The sequence below is a fragment of the Penaeus monodon genome, chromosome 32, assembly GCF_015228065.2.
Source record: "Penaeus monodon isolate SGIC_2016 chromosome 32, NSTDA_Pmon_1, whole genome shotgun sequence".
NCBI classification, from domain to species: domain Eukaryota; kingdom Metazoa; phylum Arthropoda; class Malacostraca; order Decapoda; family Penaeidae; genus Penaeus; species Penaeus monodon.
The window spans coordinates 32,788,029-32,788,340 of record NC_051417.1 but is presented as its reverse complement, the minus strand read 5'-3'; the positions used below and the strand labels follow the sequence as shown (position 1 = coordinate 32,788,340).

Sequence of the window (312 nt, the reverse complement as noted above, 5' to 3'; positions counted from 1 at the left end):
AGATGTTGGTATTGTGAAGGGGATGTTGTATGCGTGTAGAGGCGACTATGTTTGTTTACATGTATGGATGCATACATTAACAAAAAAAAAAAAAAAGAATATTCATCAATATTCATCATTCGGTACAGATAGATAATGATGATTTGTAAATCCTATTTAATATTACTAATACGTCATTGGCATATTTGAAATCATATTTTTTTCCCTACGGGATGATGACAATTCAGATCCCAATTAAAAAAAATAATGTTTTTTTTAATTAATAAAGAAATTATGTGAGTCTGCAAAACGGAAATTAATATTTGTCTAATT

General features: G+C 27.2%; 1 protein-coding gene across 1 annotated transcript in view; it reads left to right on the top strand.

Moving 5' to 3' along the window:
* LOC119593824 (tubulin alpha-1A chain-like) overlaps window positions 1–312 on the top strand; it is a gene marked incomplete at its 3' end in the record, with an annotated part of 18,651 nt that overhangs the window by 13,398 nt on the left and 4,941 nt on the right.